The sequence below is a fragment of the Rana temporaria genome, chromosome 4 (genome assembly GCF_905171775.1).
Source record: "Rana temporaria chromosome 4, aRanTem1.1, whole genome shotgun sequence".
NCBI classification, from domain to species: Eukaryota; Metazoa; Chordata; class Amphibia; order Anura; family Ranidae; genus Rana; species Rana temporaria.
Genome location: NC_053492.1, coordinates 86,712,470 through 86,729,483, shown reverse-complemented (window position 1 = coordinate 86,729,483; position 17,014 = coordinate 86,712,470). Strand labels below are relative to the sequence as shown.

The 17,014-nt window shown below is 46.9% G+C and overlaps 1 pseudogene; it reads right to left on the bottom strand.

Moving 5' to 3' along the window:
* Positions 1-4,426: 4,426 nt before the first annotated feature.
* Positions 4,427-4,533, bottom strand: LOC120938666 (annotated as a pseudogene).
* Between the last annotated feature and the right edge of the window lie 12,481 nt (positions 4,534-17,014).

The following is a 17,014-nucleotide window of genomic DNA, read 5'->3' as shown; positions in this document are numbered from 1 at the left end:
ACAGAAGCAGGGACTCACACTAATGTAAATTAGGGCAAGAAGGCTGTTGGTGGTACCCGGGAATGAAATGTTATGCCCATGTTCTTCTGGCCTTGCCTACAGGCTTTCGTGCCCATTTGAGTGGTGTTGTTTCTGTGAGGGCTTTTATTGGAACAGCAGGAATGCTAGTTACTTCTGGGCAGTGATAACTTAAAGGGGTTGTAAAGGTAAAAAATGTTTTCCCTAAATAGCTTCCTTTACCTTAGTGCAGTCCTCCTTCACTTACCTCATCGCTTTTAAATGTCCTAATTTCTTTTGAGAAATCCTCACTTTCTGTTCTTCTGTCTGTAACTACACACCGTAATGCAAGGCTTTCTCCCTGGTGTGGAGAAAGCCTCTTGAGGGGGGAGGGGGCAAAAAGGAGTGTCAGGACGCCCACTAACACACAGCTCCTTTCTCTATCTGCAAAATAGAGAGTGTCCTGACACTCCTGCTCACCCCCTACCCCCTCAAGAGGCTTTCTCCACACCAGGAAGAAAGCCTTGCATTACAGTGTGTAGTTACAGACAGAAGAACAGGAAGTGAGGATTTTTCAGAAGAAACAAGGACATTTAAAAGCAAAATCGAAGGATGAGGTAAGTGAAGGAGGACTGCACTAAGGTAAATTAAGCTATTTAGGGAAAACATTTTTTTACCTTTACAACCCCTTTAATGTAAACTGTGTTTGATGAAGAATATAGGGGACAATCTTACACAGAGTAATACTTACCATACTCCTTGGTCTTCTAACATCCAGTGGTCTGTTCCTCCACTCTCCAGTTATGTTGGCAGACAATCCTACATCCTCATGTGTAACACTGGGCCAAGGGCTAAGTCCCATTCTTATGGCATGGCCACTGGCCCTGCATCATAATTAATGACATCAGCAAGTGGGGCAGCGCCAAGACCGGTCAAAGACCAGCAACAAGGTCAGTTTTGTTGGTGGACCTCTGGGGAGGAAGACTGTGGGAATAAGGATTATGGTAAGTGTTACTCTGTGTTAGATCTTCCTCTAGAACAGCCCTCAAAAATTCCACTCGCCTGCTAGCATTTGGCGAGTGGATATTTAGGTAGGGCGAGTGAAGAAGGCAGAAGCAGCCAGGATGCTGCTGAGGGAGGAGAAGAGGTGCTCGGTGGATGCTGAGGGGATAACCCCCAACCATCCTGGCTTGCTAGCAATGTCTGCTCTCACCCCTCCTCAATGCAGACACGGATCGCACGCTTTTCCGGACAGCTCCACCCTCCGCTCCCCGCTTTCTGCCCTGGTCTCAGCGGCTCCCCTGATAGGAAATCCTGCAGCCCCTATGTCATGTTTTTATTTGCAGCTTTTTTTGTGCGAGCGCCAGGCACCCAGGGCATATGCCCCACATTTGCTGGTGGGTGTCGCAACGCGCCGCCGCAACCGCCCGCATTTCTGTTCCAGTCTGAGGTGCCTTCTTTCTCTGCCTGTCGGGACTGTAGCATGGAGCAGAGTCAAGTGGTGTGAAATGTCTCCTCGGCTCTGTGCTACAGTAACGACAGTCGTAGCTCTGTCAGAGGCACTGTGCTGGAGAAAACAAAAAACAAACAGCATGGTGCCCGCTGCATTCTATATTGTCAAGAGGTGACAGAGCTGCTGGGGGGAGGGGGGGTATTCATGAGAACTGGTTGGGTATTATTGAGAGAGCTGGGGGGTATTATTGAGAGACCTGGGGGGTATTGTTGAGAGACCTGGGGGAGGGTATTGTTGAGAGACCTGGGGGAGTATTATTGAGAGACCTGGGGGGTATTATTGAGAGAGCATGAGGGTATTCTTGAGAGAGCTGGGTGTATTCGTGAGAGAGGTGGGGGGTATTAGTGAGAGAGCTGGGGGGGTATTAGTGAGAGAGCTGGGGGGTATTAGTGAGAGAGCTGGGGGATATTAGTGAGAGAGCTGGGGGGTATTAGTGAGAGAGCTGGGGGGTATTAGTGAGAGAGCTGGGGGGTACTAGTGAGAGAGCTGGGGGGTACTAGTGAGAGAGCTGGGGGTGTATTAGTGAGAGAGCTGGGGGTACTAGTGAGAGAGCTGGGGGGTACTAGTGAGAAAGATGGGGGGGTACTAGTGAGAGGATGGGGCAGCATTAGTGAGAGAGCTGGGGCAGCATTAGTGAGAGAGCTGGGGCAGCATTAGTGAGAAAGCTGGGGCAGCATTAGTGAGAGAGCTGTGGGTATTTGGGGGCATTTGCAATCATGGCATACCCGTATATGATCTGGATAAAATATGATAATTTATAAGGGTATTTAGGGGCGGGGCAACTAGTGGCGAGTAACTCTTAAGGCCTGGCGAGTAGCTGAGGACTTGAAATTTTGAGCCCTGCTCTAGAAGATTGTGCAATATACTGTATTCTTCAGCAAGAAGTTGGGGACAGGATATATTTATTGTATTTATCGCTATCTAGAATTAGGCTGTAATGTTTAGTTCTTTAATTTCATAAATAAAAAAACTAAATTTAAGAGGTTCCTATACCCCAATTGTTTTACAGTAAATCAGCTCAAAAAATCTCCACAAAGATCACATGTTCATTTTCTTATCCATTGTAAAAAGATGCTGGAAGCAGATTTATTGAACTCATTTATATTTAAACATTGAGACATGTATCAAGCCTTTCACAATCTAATGTCCCTCCTACAGTCACGCCAAAAAAATCTGCTTTAGAAGCCATTTAAACATTTTCATTCCTTTTTTTTTTTTTTTTTAAATAGAGTCATAAAAAATGTTTATTTTTACACTGTGTTTAATGAAGCATAGACATGAACTGCATTGGCTTTATAAAAAACGAATGCAGTCCAGATCTTACAACACATATTGTCATGGCATAGTTACTTAACAAGCCTTCCATTTCGTTTCTCTAGTGAGTCACTGTACTTGGCAAACTATTTTAGAAATCTGCACTCCCATCTGTTATCTAGAAATATCACATATTGCTGCGAAGCTGGTGTGAAATGAACAGCTTACAAGAACAAAGATTTCATCCATGTGACACATGAATGACATGGAAACACCAAATAATTATACTAAATTGATCTCCATCACCCCCAACACACACATACAACTTAGATTTAAACATACAAATTGTAGGCATAATAAGGGTCCCCAGTTAAAAAATAAAACAATTATTTTAATTTGCATTCACAATATCTTCTCTCTAGTTTTAAGCATGTTCTAGTCAAAATTGAAAATGAAAACAAAGCTGGGGGCAAATGCAGCCCCCCTCAACCAATTATACCCACTCAGCTCTCACGCACTCACACATTTTCTTTAATATACCCCAGTTGTTTTTTTTTTAAACCCTATGGCGTGTGAAACACACCCAAAAACTCCACCCGGTGCAGAAAAAATGTGCACACACATAAAGAGTGTTCACAAAAACGTGCAGACAGGTGCAACGTCAAGTGGTCCTCCTGTGAAAAAAGGACCCAAACCTTGATCCCCCGGGGCGTTAGTCTCCAGACGGGGACTGAGGTACTGTGGTCCGAGCAACCGAAGCCGACGCGGACCCAACTTCCTTGGAGGGACTGCCGAAACAGAACCCTCCCAGTACTAGGTGGGGCTCCCCCGAAGGGAGACCCCATGAGAGCAGGTGAACTAAGCCAGAAGGCCATGTCCACCCACTCCCAAGACGTTCAGGGCTGGCCCAAGGACCGGCACCCTACTAATCACACAGTGAACAAATAACGTGCACAAACGAAAAAAAGACAAAAACGTGACAAACCTAGGCAATAAATTAAATAAAGTGGGGGAAAGGGATAGTGGAGAGGAGAGTGAAAGATGTGGTTATTGTGTTACACAATGACCAGGCCCTCCGGCCAGGAATAAAAAATTCCTCCGGTCTCAGCCAAAAGGCCCGGCCCAGGAGGCAGGTGCTAAAAAAAAAGCGTGTTATTCGTGCAGTGACTGTGGTACCAGTCAAATCAAAGTGACCCTCACTCACAGTGATTCTTCCGGTACCCCTGGACTGCCACTCCAGGGGCACATGCACCATAGGCTTTTCCGTTCCAAATCCAACCCCCCGACCGGCCAGTGCAGCCCTCCATCCCCATCAGATAGAGAGCCCTTTAAGGTTTTCTTAGGGAGAACTGCTGCTCCAGTTAGCAGCCTCCACCAATACTATCCCTTCCAGACCCCCCGTCAACCCGGTGGATTTGCATGGTCTTACCCCGTCTACTCTCAGGGCAGTACCAGCTCCTCCTACCAGATCTCTGACAGGGACAGCACTTACAGAAGGCCGGACTAGAACTCGGCAAAAAGACCAGACCAAGTGCAGCCACCCATCCTCACCAGGAGCACCCTTCCAGATGGCTCAGACGCAACCATAGGCCGGCCCCCAGTATCTGTCGAGCAGCATGGCATAATCCCTGCTGAAACCATCCTTCCACGTGCAATGACATCATTGGATTGCATCCACCCTCCCCATGTAGGAGGTGCTTCAGCGCTCCTCTGACAACTGATAAGAACAGATACTACACTTGATCTTAGCCAAAAGGCCAAGAAGCGATTAATAGACCCCAGTTGGCTAATCTAAATGCCATCGCATGTCCCTTGCCACCACTTCTGAGAGTGGAGATAAGTGATCAGGCTCTGCAGTAGATGCCTGCCGCTCCCCTTATTGTGATCATCTTCCGGATCTGAAGGGAACCCCACTGCTGGACAGCCAATAGGAAGTGTCTACATAATCTAATCACTAACACAAGCACTTAAAAAAGGACCCCCCCCCACTGCTTTGGACAGGACCCAGCAAATCACAACCTGGGCTTTTGGCTAAGCTCAAGTGTAGTATCCGTTCTTATCAGTGATCTAGTGGAGGTTCTGTGCTGTCATTCTAGCCTGACCAAGGTTGAAGTGGTGGCTATGATCTCTGCTAGAGTGATAGGGGCTTAGAAGGTTAGTACCGACTGGGACAGAAATCGGGGCCCATGAGAGTAATCTCCCAGGGAAAGCTGGAAGAGCCCATTACCTCCTGGTTTGAGGAGTCTACCTTGTCTGGCTATGGACTGGGAAGGCAGAAGGTCCACGGTGTATGTGCCCCCTGGGAGTGGTTGCCCTAGGGGTGATCTTAGTAACACTTGGGTGTAGGACTGCACTGTGTCATAGTCACCAAATGCTTATTTTCTGCACTGTGCCTTTTAGGGCTGGGCCTTTTGACTAAGTTTGTGGCATTTTTTGTCTTCCAGGGCTCAGGGACCGGCCAGTGCACTATTGCACTGCCACCTGGCTTACTCTCTTGCCACACGACTGCTTCAGGACTCCAGCCTGGGCCTTAGGTCTGTTCCTCAGACCAAAAGAGTTCCTTAGAGTCAAGCTCTCTCCTAGTTTACTCCCAATCAGCTTATTTGTCACAGACTACATCTACCTGCTGCAGGCTTGCACTCTCTGGCTGCCCAATGCAGCCTCTGACTCCTGCAGAGGAATGGGAGACCACCTGACTCCCATGCACAGACCTCCTCTCTGTTGGGTGGGGCTCTGAGCAATAGTCAGTTCACAACAAAATAGCCCAGCACACAGCTGTGCAATCATCGTGCATGTCTCTTCAAAATCTGGTGTAAACCAGCAATTTTCCAAGTAGCACAGTAGCACAGGGCCCCACTGCCACACCCTGTATACCTGTTTTCTATCCAGCCATTGCTGAATGCCAGTACCATGTTTTGGTGCCATGACTGTATTGTGATCTTTTGTAATATTTGGAGGTTTCTGAGATTTCAAGTCAAACAGCAGTTGCAGTGTTTTCAGTTGAATCATGAAAGGTAAGAACCTTTGTCAGGTTATTATGGTGCATTTATGTGCCGTGACAACCACTTCTTCAAAAACCTGAAACGGAAAAATCATTAAGTGAAAAAAAAATGTGCATGTGAAACAAACACTAAAAAGTGCACCTATGGGTGTGCTTTAGTCCACCCCTGAAGGAGTAGGAACTCTACCCTGATCTGCCAGGGCACGAGGTTCCTGACAAGGTCCTGCTCTCAAAGTTACAAGTAGTAAGGTGAAATCTCCCAAAAGGAGAAAAAGTCAGCTATGCTGGTGCATAGAAATCTGCATAGTTGCCAACATTTGAAAAAAAATTCCAGGGACACTTTGCAGCACAGCTATTAATTAATTACCACACTCACTTCCCCGAAGCTCCACCCACTCCGCAGTATGTACAGGAGAGGAGGAGTGCAGAGGGTATGATGGGGGGAGTGTGTACAGGAGAGGAGGAGGAGTGCAGAGGGTATGATGGGGGCAGTGTGTACAGGAGAGGAGGAGGAGTGCAGAGGGTATGATGGGGGCAGTGTGTACAGGAGAGGAGGAGGAGTGCAGAGGGTATGATGGGGGCAGTGTGTACAGGAGAGGAGGAGGAGTGCAGAGGGTATGATGGGGGCAGTGTGTACAGAAGAGGAGGAGGAGTGCAGAGGGTATGGTGGGGGCAGTGTGTACAGGAGAGGAGGAGGAGTGCAGAGGGTATGATGGGGGCAGTGTGTACAGGAGAGGAGGAGGAGTGCAGAGGGTATGATGGGGGCAGTGTGTACAGGAGAGGAGGAGGAGTGCAGAGGGTATGATGGGGGCAATGTGTACAGGAGAGGAGGAGGAGTGCAGAGGGTATGATGGGGGCAGTGTGTACAGGAGAGGAGGAGGAGTGCAGAGGGTATGATGGGGGCAGTGTGTACAGGAGAGGAGGAGGAGTGCAGAGGGTATGATGGGGGCAGTGTGTACAGGAGAAGAGGAGGAGTGCAGAGGGTATGATGGGGGCCGTGTGTACAGGAGAGGAGGAGGAGTGCAGAGGGTATGATGGGGGCAGTGTGTACAGGAGAGGAGGAGGAGTGCAGAGGGTATGATGGGGGCAGTGTGTACAGGAGAGGAGGAGGAGTGCAGAGGGTATGATGGGGGCAGTGTGTACAGAAGAGGAGGAGGAGGAGTGCAGAGGGTATGATGGGGCCAGTGTGTACAGGAGAGGAGGAGGAGGAGTGCAGAGGGTATGATGGGGGCAGTGTGTACAGGAGAGGAGGAGGAGGAGTGCAGAGGGTATGATGGGGGCAGTGTGTACAGGAGAGGAGGAGGAGTGCAGAGGGTATGATGGGGGCAGTGTGTACAGGAGAGGAGGAGGAGTGCAGAGGGTATGATGGGGGCAGTGTGTACAGGAGAGGAGGAGGAGTGCAGAGGGTATGATGGGGGCAGTGTGTACAGGAGAGGAGGAGGAGTGCAGTGGGTATGATGGGGGCAGTGTGTACAGGAGAGGCGGAGGAGTGCAGAGGGTATGATGGGGGCAGTGTGTACAGGAGAGGAGGAGGAGTGCAGAGGGTATGATGGGGGCAGTGTGTACAGGAGAGGAGGAGGAGTGCAGAGGGTATGATGGGGGCAGTGTGTACAGGAGAGGAGGAGGAGTGCAGAGGGTATGATGGGGGCAGTGTGTACAGGAGAGGCGGAGGAGTGCAGAGGGTTTGATGGGGGCAGTGTGTACAGGAGAGGAGGAGGAGTGAAGAGGGTATGATGGGGGCAATGTGTACAGGAGAGGAGGAGGAGTGCAGAGGGTATGATGGGGGCAGTGTGTACAGGAGAGGAGGAGGAGTGCAGAGGGTATGATGGGGGCAGTGTGTACAGGAGAGGAGGAGGAGTGCAGAGGGTATGATGGGGGCAGTGTGTACAGGAGAGGAGGAGGAGTGCAGAGGGTATGATGGGGGCAGTGTGTACAGGAGAGGAGGAGGAGTGCAGAGGGTATGATGGGGGCAGTGTGTACAGGAGAGGAGGAGGAGTGCAGAGGGTATGATGGGGGCAGTGTGTACAGGAGAGGAGGATGAGTGCAGAGGGTATGATGGGGGCAGTGTGTACAGGAGAGGCGGAGGAGTGCAGAGGGTATGATGGGGGCAGTGTGTACAGGAGAGGAGGAGGAGTGCAGAGGGTATGATGGGGGCAGTGTGTACAGGAGAGGAGGAGGAGTGCAGAGGGTATGATGGGGGCAGTGTGTACAGGAGAGGAGGAGGAGTGCAGAGGGTATGATGGGGGCAGTGTGTACAGGAGAGGAGGAGGAGTGCAGAGGGTATGATGGGGGCAGTGTGTACAGGAGAGGAGGAGGAGTGCAGAGGGTATGATGGGGGCAGTGTGTACAGGAGAGGAGGAGGAGTGCAGAGGGTATGATGGGGGCAGTGTGTACAGGAGAGGCGGAGGAGTGCAGAGGGTATGATGGGGGCAGTGTGTACAGGAGAGTAGGAGGAGTGAAGAGGGTATGATGGGGGCAGTGTGTACAGGAGAGGAGGAGTGCAGAGGGTATGATGGGGGCAATGTGTACAGGAGAGGAGGAGTGCAGAGGGTATGATGGGGCAGTATGTACAGGAGAGGAGGAGTGCAGAGGGTATGATGGGGGCAGTGTGTACAGGAGAGGAGGAGGAGTGCAGAGGGTATGATGGGGGCAGTGTGTACAGGAGAGGAGGAGGAGTGCAGAGGGTATGATGGGGGCAGTATGTACAGGAGAGGAGGAGTGCAGAGGGTATGATGGGGCAGTGTGTACAGGAGAGGAGGAGGAGTGCAGAGGGTATGCTAGGGCAGTATGTACAGGAGAGGAGGAGTGCAGAGGGTATGCTGGGGCAGTATGTACAGGAGAGGAGGAGTGCAGAGGGTATGCTGGGGCAGTATGTACAGGAGAGGAGGAGTGCAGAGGGTATGCTGGGGCAGTATGTACAGGAGAGGAGGAGTGCAGAGGGTATGCTGGGGCAGTATGTACAGGAGAGGAGGAGTGCAGAGGGTATGCTGGGGCAGTATGTACAGGAGAGGAGGAGTGCATAGGGTATGCTGGGGCAGTATGTACAGGAGAGGAGGAGGAGTGCAGAGGGTATGCTGGGGCAGTATGTACAGGAGAGGAGGAGTGCAGAGGGTATGATGGGCACAGTTAGTACGGGAGAGGAGTTTGGAGGGTATGGCGGTGGCATAATGGGGAGGGATTTCTTGTGGTGTCTATGGGGTAATCAGGAAGTGATGTTGGGAAGATAAGGGAAGGTAAGTGACCATGGAATGATGTCCCTCAGCGGGGGGGGGGGGGGGGGTTTCGCTCGGAGTGATGTCTGTATGATGTGATCTGGGGGTGATGCAAGCTGGGGGCAGTATGTACAGGAGAGGGGGACTGAGAAGTGGTCAGATAGCGATGTATATAATAAAAAAAAACTCATCCACTAAAAACATTTAAAACAATGAATCATACAACAGTACTAGATGTAAGTACAGATCTATGTAATACAGTTTATAGCACTCTGTATCCAATCCAATTGCTCAGACTAGATAATGTGGGGTCATTTATAGCCATTCATGTAACCTGTGTGTGTAAGTGGTGAGTTCACACCTCTGATTGCACAGACTCAGAACCTGTATACATGTACAATCAGAGGTGTGAACTCACCACATATATATACAGGTTACATGAATGGCTATAAATGACCCCACATTATCTAGTCTGAGCAATTGGATTGGATGATGTTTGCACAGAGTGTTCCTGCTTAGAAGTGATCTGTCAAAATGTGTTTGGGCTGCAGACCTCAGCCCCCTCCCCCTCACTATCTCCTTTGATCCTTCTCCTAAGAAAAAATCTCCTTGAAAGTGTGTACTACTATCCACCCTAGGAAACTTCCCACAGAAAAGTTCAGCTCACTCACCTTCCTCTGGCCAGCCGACAGGAGCTACAGTGAGCTCCGCCTCCCAGGTCTCACAGCACACCGCGCTGCTGATTGGAGGGGGAGGCTGAGTCAGAGATAACAAGAACCCCGCACAGCACGAGACTGGAAGGAGGGGAGGGGACAGAAACACACACCGCAGGCTCAGGTCCCTGCTGAGACCCAGAAGCCGCACCTGCCTTCCCCAATAGCCGGGACAAGTCCCGGCAGGCTAAATTAGCTGGGACTAGGTCCCAAATAACGGGACTGTCCCTTTAAAAACGGGACAGTTGGCAAGTATGAATCTGTGATCTGAAATGTATTTAATGCTCTCTGTAATGTTTGCAGAAGAAGCTCTGTAGTTTATGTTGGTGAGGCAGGAACCATGTCCACCCTGTAAAATGTCTATCCTCTGCTCACAGCTCTGCATGTAGAGTAATGGCTTGGTAAGTGCCTGCAGGCATTCACAGAGTTTGCGTGAAGGGCATTTGCCTGCTGGGTAGGCTGGGGGAGGACATAAATATTTGATCAAACCTTCCAGAAAGCTCTTCCTTGTCTTGTAGGCTGTTACCAGAAGAGAAGGCTGTGTCGGGAGCCTCTGCTTCTGAGGTCTGCTGTAAGGGTGGGCCTGAGTCTTGGGGCTTGATTCTGGACTTTCACTGCCTTGGTGCATTTAGAAGCAGTGGAGCTGGAGTCTTTTTGGATCACCAGAGGAAGGAACTTTGCTGCTATAAAGTGTCTAAGAAAGCTGGGTACAAGCTGCTGCTGGTGCACTTTGCAGGAAGTCAGTTAGTTAAACTGAAAAGTTGTTTTGTGTTGCTCATAGCTACTCAAAAGTCTGAACAGTTCTGACTGTTGCTAGCAGAAATGTCTGAAGTGATTTTATGTCGCTTTTTTGGCATTTTGTGCCCTTAACCCTCTCCCATTGAGTTTATTGTGCCTCAACCACTTGTCAACGCTCTTCAGCAAAAATATAGCTACAACACAGCTGTCCAGTTCTGGTAGGGCATCAGTAAACATCCTGGTAGAACCTCGCCCCTGCTCACCTCCATAATGTACCTGATAATTAATGCAGCCCCATCAGTGCCAATCAGTGCCCATTAGTGCAGCCTATCAGTGCCGTCTATCAGTGCCCATCAGTGCAGCCTCATCAGTACACAAGAACAAATACTTATTTGCAAAACTGTATAACAGAAACTAAGAAAAGCCCCTTCCCCCCCAAAATCCCAGTGGTGAGTAAATATCACCAAAGGAAAGCTCTGTTACTGCAAAACAATGATAAAAATGCCATTTGGGTACAGTGTTGTATGACTGCAAAATTGTCATTCAGTGCAATAGCACCGAAAGCTAAAATTTGGCCTGGGCAGGAAAAGAGAAAAAGTGCCCAGTATTGAAGTGCTTAAAAACAGTGCCTAATTTCTTCCACCCCACGACACTTTTTCTGCTAAAGCTCCTAAAATAAACTCAACTCCGCTAGGTTTATCTAATGCAATGCGGGAAACTCAGCGAATCCTGTGCGTTTCCTTCATCACATTGCAATCACACGCGTACATGCAATCTGCTGCTGGTGTCAATGTTATCTTAACGACACTCCGAAAAAGATCACAAAACGCAGTGCGATTGCCAGAATCACATCAAATGGGTGTGAACACCCATGCAATGTGATTCAGGTGTGGGGGGGAAAAAGGGGTCCTGCACCATTTTGCTGCGGGTGCGATTAGATTTCAACTATACAAACTGTATAGCTGAAATTGCACCGCAGAGACATCGCATGTGACGTGCACAGGAATGCGGTGTGATTTCTGTGCAAATCATATGTGGTGTTTGCATCGCACCAATGTGAAACTAGCATAAATGCCTACGTGTCCATGTACACATAGGCTTTTACAAGAGTTTAGAAGCTGCTGCTGTTAAGGGAAGTTCAACCTCCCGTAACCTCCCTCTCCTGGACGCAAAAGAATCGTGTTCAGGATAGGAACGTTTTGACCACCAGCCTCAAATCCTATTTTAACTAGGTTATGTGTACACAAAGCTTAACTCTCATGCCCCGTACACACGATCACTTTTTGTGATGAAAAAAAAATGACATTTTTAAAAACGTCATTTAAAATGATCGTGTGTGGACTTCACATCGTTTTTTGTCTTCTGAAAAACGACCCAAAAAAAAAAATTAGAAAATGCTTCAATTTTTTATGTCATTTTTTAAAATGTCATTTTTGGTGTCGTAAAAAATGATAGTGTGTGGGCAAAAACGACTTTTTAAACCTGCACATGCCCAGAAGCAAGTTATGAGACGGGAGGTAAAACTACCATTCATAATGGAGTAAGCACATTCATCACGCTGTAACAGACAAAAAAGCACAAATCGTCTTTTACTAACAAGTAACCATCTAAAAGCAGCCTCAAGGCGAATAGAACTTCCCCTTTAGAGTGCCGTGGCTTTGTTCATCATTTTTCAAAAACGATGGTGTGTGGGCAACATCCTTTTTAATGATGAAGTTGGAAAAATTTCGTTTTTTTTCCATGATGATAAATTACTTTTTTTTCAAGACAAAAAGTAATCGTGTGTACGGGGCATCCGAGTTTTTAGATGCTAGCTCACTAAGCTGTCTGGGGATTTCTAACCACTTCACAGGGGTAAGGGAGTGTTACATTTTTTAAAGAGCCAGAGTAAAAAAAAAGTGAAAAAACCTCCCTTTGTAATTTTGGAGGGGGAATGGTTAAAGGAAACAATTCCCTTCTGGAGAGTTAATTTCCAGTTCCACTTTAAATCTTAAAACACATTTTAACCAATTTTTCACTATATGCTATTCCCTGTTTTCACTTGTATCCAGTGTCGGGACCAGGGCCGTCTTTAATATGGTTTGGGCCCTGGGCAAACATTTCTTTTGGGCCCCCCTCCAGCTTATTTTGGGCCTGGCTGGTTCACATGTATGTTTTGGCGGCCCTCATTTGTGCAGGTAAAGCAGCCCATTGATTTGAATGGGCTGCCATGCCTTTGTTTCCTGCAGAAAAATGGTGCATTCAGCATTTTAAAAATACAGTTGCCTTGAAATCCATTCTGCTTTTGCACCATGCTACTTACCTGCAGTTCTTGCACACACAAACGCACTGTGTTTTTAAAAGCGTGACCTAAACGTCTAAAAATGCAGCAAGTTTGACAGTGCGGGAACTGCAGATAAGTCACAGCAGACAGCAGAATGGACAGACAGTGCTGTATTTCATGAGGCATGCGCTTTTCTTTGCAGGAAATGCAGGCATGGCGGCCCATTCTAATGAATGGGCTGCTGTGCCTGCGCAAATGTGGGCCGCCAAAACACATACATGTGAACCAGCCAGGCCCAAAATAAGCCCATCAAGCAGTTAAATACAGACAGTAATGCCATGTGCTCTGAGACCTTACTCAGCCTGGACTGCAGGTCTGGTCTGTGATTTAAAGAGTTCCTCTTTTTTACACATGGCATGGCGTCCCATGGTGCTAAAGCAGAATGGACAGACGGTGCTGTGACCCCCATGCCATGCCATGTGTAAAATAGAGGAACTTTTTAAAACACTGACCAGACCTGCAGTGAATCATCAAATATTATAAAGACTTTGGGCACACTCTACAGAAAACTTCTATTTACAATATAGATTAGCAAACAGTGACATACCTTGAGGAGCAGGACATGAAGAAGTCAGCCTCGGGAAGAGCAAACTGGGGATGTTATAAAATCACATTCTAATTCACTTTTATATACAAGCAGCACCCAGTGGCAGGAAGGGAGAAGTTAGGGGTGCTGTACATTTTAAAACACTGGGAAGGGAAGCAGTGGCTGTGTGCCGCTGATGATTTTCAGCCTGATTTGTGGGCAGCACATGGGCTTAACGGGCAGCAGGGCCGCCATCAGGAATTATGGGGCCACTTACACAGCTTCAGGCATGGGCCCCCTGGAGCAGAGAACCGGGATGGGGGGGTGCTGCCACCTGAAATTGAGAAGCAAGGGGGGGGGGCCTGCCGCAAATTTAGAAGCGGGGGGCCCTTTACAAAAAAAGAAAGAAAGAAAGAAATAAAGAAAAATATATATAAAAAAAGGGCTGTAGCCATCCGGGGCCCTGGGGACCCCTGGGCCCTTTAATAAAAAGAAAAAAAGAAATAAAAAATATATATAAAACATATATTTTAAAAAGGGGGTTGCCATCTGGGGCCCTGGGGACCTCTGGGCCCTTTAATAATTATTTTTTTAATAAAAATAAATTACAAAAAAAAGGGGGTTGCCATCCTGGACCTCTGGGCCCTTTAATAAAAAATAAAAAATATATATGAAAAAGAAACATTTATAAAAAAAAAAAGGGGGGTTGCCATCCAGGGCCCTGGGGACCTTTGAGCCCTTTAACCACTTGCCGACCGCCTTACGTATTTTAACGGCGGCACTTTTAAGATGAATATCTCGGTAACGGCAGCAGCTGCTGCCACAAACGAGGTATCCATCTTTAGTGCCAACGGTCCTGTAAACGATAACGGCGGTCTCCGCGGCGGATTCGCCACGAGATCGCCGTTATCGGTGGCGGGAGAGGGGCCCCCCCCTCCCGCGCCCTCCGCCGCTTACCGGAGCCGTCGGTAGCGGCGGAGGCGATCGGGTCCGTTCGACACCTGTGTGGGGATGCGACTGAGGGAAAAATCGCCCCCACCCGTCCCCATATCTCTGCTGGGCGGAAGTGACGTCAAAACGTCAGTCCCGCCCAGCGTCTTAAAGCAACATTTTTTTTTCTGTCATTTGAAAAAATGACAGTTTTCTTTTTTTTTCTTTTTTTGCATTTAAGCCTAAATATGAGATCTGAGGTCTTTTTGACCCCAGATCTCATATTTAAGAGGACCTGTCATGCTTTTTTCTATTACACTATTACAAGGGATGATTACATTCCTTGTAATAGGAATAAAAGTGATTTTTTTTTTATTTTTTTTATTTCAGTGTAAAAAATTATAAAAATAAATAAAAATAAATAAGAAAACAAAAAAAGAAATTTTTAAAAACGCCCCGTAGCGCCCGCATATGAAAACGGTGTTCAAACCACACAAGTGAGGTATCGCCGCGATCGTTAGAGCGAGAGCAATAATTCTAGCCCTAGACCTCAATAATTCTAGCCCTAGACTCAAAAAATGCAACCTGTAGAATTTTTTAAACGTCGCCTATCGAGATTTTTAAGGGTAAAAGTTTTTAAGCGTGTCATGTTGGGTATCATTTTACTCGGCGTAACATTATCTTTCACAATATATAAAAAAAAAATTTAATTAAAAAAAAAAAAATTTTCCTAAAAAAAGTGTGCTTGTAAGACCGCTGCGCAAATACGGTGTGACAAAAAGTATTGCAATGACTGCCATTTTATTCCCTAGGATGTCTGCTAAAAAAAAATATATAATGTTTGGGGGTTCTGATTAATTTTCTAGCAAAAAAATTGTGATTTTTACATGAAGGAGAGAAGTGCCAAAATAGGCCCGGTTGTCAAGTGGTTAATAATATATATATATATATATATATATATATATATATATATATATAAAAAATATATATATAAAAAATATATATATAAAAAAAAAAAGTTTTTTTATAAAAAAAAGGGGGGTTGCCATCCGGGGCCCTGGGGACCTCTGGGTCCTTTAATAATAATAATAATAATAATAATAATAACATTGATTATATATATATATATATATATATATATATATATATATATATATATATATATATATATAAAAAAGAAATAAAAAAATATATAAAAAAAGTTTTTTTATATAAAAAAGGGGGGGGTTGTCATCCGGGGCCCTGGGGAACTACGGGCCCCTGTGGACCCCCAGACCTCTAAAAAAAAATTGGCCCTTTAATAAAAAATAAAATAAAATTATATTAAACATTTTTTTTTTATTTAAAAATAAATAAAAAATAGGGGGTTGCCATCTGGGGCCCTGGGGGCCTCCGGGCCCCTGGGGACCCCTAAAAAAAATTGTCCCTTTAATAAAAAATAAAAATATATAAAAACATTTTTTTTTTAATTTAAAAATAAATAAAAAAAAGGGGGGTTGCCATCTGGGGCCCTGGGGGCCTCCGGGCCCCTGGGGTGCCTCCGGACCCCTAAAAAAAAAAAAGGGGGTTTCTTTGGGCCCCCAACAGTGACAGGGCCCATGGCACCTGCCCCATTTGCCCTGCGGTAAAGACGGCCCTGGTCGGGACAAGGTCATCTAGAGCAGCTCTCAAAATTTCCACTCGTCTGCTCGCATTTGGCAAGTGGAAAAAGCTTGAGGGCGGGTGTGGGGCTGCCTCGGGGGGGGGGGGGGTTGGTTGAATGGGAGACGTTCTCCCAACGATTGGCCAGGGGAAGAGAGGGAGAGGAGGGGAGAGCCGGTCGGATCATCATACAGAGCGGAGATTGCCAGCTGTGACAGCTTTGGTTTGAATTGTCCTGTCAGCACACTGGTCCAAATCCGGGGCGTTTGACGTCTATCATAGGAGTCGAAAACAGGAGGCGGGACTTTGTGTGACTGCAGTCACTAGGCAATTCAAATCAAAGCTGTCACAGCAGGCAATCCCTGCTCTGTGTGACGATCTGACCAGCTCTCCTCTTCTTCTCCTCTCTCTGATTCCCAGGGCACTGGTGAGGCTGCACTGATGGGCACTGGTGAGGCTACATTGATGGACACTGGTTAGGCTGCATTGTAGGGCATTGACAACGTTTTGTGTATAGCCTCAAATAAAACTAGTTAATCATTAAATAAACAAGTACCATCATCCAAAATAGAGTATAGAACGATTGAACCAGGTGAAGATATGGTGGCGGCTGCTAGTACCGCCTAAACCAATAGTCACCTAGAGGGGGATGTTGATTGGACTTTCTCGGTACTGATAACAAGAACACAAAAATGATCATAAAAATTATTTATTACACATAAAACTGTACGGTTAAATTTTTATGATAATTTTTGTGTTCTTGTTTTCAGTACCAAGAAAATAGGATTTTATACTCACAGTAAAATCCTTTTCTCTGAGTTCATGGACGGACACAGCCTTAATCTTGACAACACGGGAAATAGCCTTCCTTTAGGAGTGACTAGGCAGAAAGTGTTAACAACTTCAAAGCTGAACAGCCCCACCCAGGGTGCGTCCTACTGGCTAGATCCCCTCAGCCTGCACCAAGCAGTTCAGTTTGTAGCAAGCAGTACAAACCTAAAAAAAGAGGGGTGGGTGCTGTGTCCGTCCATGAACTCAGAGAAAAGGATTTTACAGTGAGTATAAAATCCTATTTTCTCTTTCATTCATGGACGGACACAGCCTTAATCTTGACAACGTGGGACGTCCCAAAGCAGTGTCAAAATGAGGGGTGGGAACAGCATAAA